Source organism: Frankliniella occidentalis, unplaced genomic scaffold (assembly GCF_000697945.3).
Source record: "Frankliniella occidentalis isolate FOCC.00 unplaced genomic scaffold, Focc_3.1 Scaffold45, whole genome shotgun sequence".
NCBI lineage: Eukaryota > Metazoa > Arthropoda > Insecta > Thysanoptera > Thripidae > Frankliniella > Frankliniella occidentalis.
In genome coordinates, this window is record NW_026267175.1 from 121,379 (window position 1) to 121,780 (window position 402).

The 402-nt window shown below is 54.2% G+C and overlaps 1 protein-coding gene across 5 annotated transcripts in view; it reads right to left on the reverse strand.

The window, feature by feature from the left end:
• The window catches only part of LOC113208990 (protein O-mannosyl-transferase TMTC2-like), an 85,712-nt gene that overhangs the window by 82,833 nt on the left and 2,477 nt on the right, over positions 1–402 (reverse strand). The gene's annotated exons all lie outside the window — the stretch shown is intronic.

Here is a 402-nt window from a genome sequence, read left to right on the forward strand (position 1 = left end):
GTGGCAGCGGTCAGCGCTCCTCTGGCCCCACCGACACTCCGCCGTGAGGTTAATTAATTAAATTCATTCATTTCGGCCGGATCGGTTTCCCCGACCGCCGACAGCCGGCCGGCCGGGCGGAGGTAGAGCCGCGCCGCAGCGGCCCTCCAGCTTCAACAAGTTAATCGAGAATACATTTCATATATATATTCCTTCCACGGCGTTTTTATTTTCTGTTTTACGTTTCTTTTCGATTCTAGGTGTGTGGCTAAAGGTTTCCTGCACGCTTTTTTTTCTTTTTTCTTTTCTCTCTTTTTTTTGCTCGCCATTGTGCAGACACAGTAGACTCGCGTCGTGTGTTTCGATCTGTCCCCAGCCGCGCGGGGTGCGCGGCAGACGGGACCCGGGCGGAGGAGGAGGAGG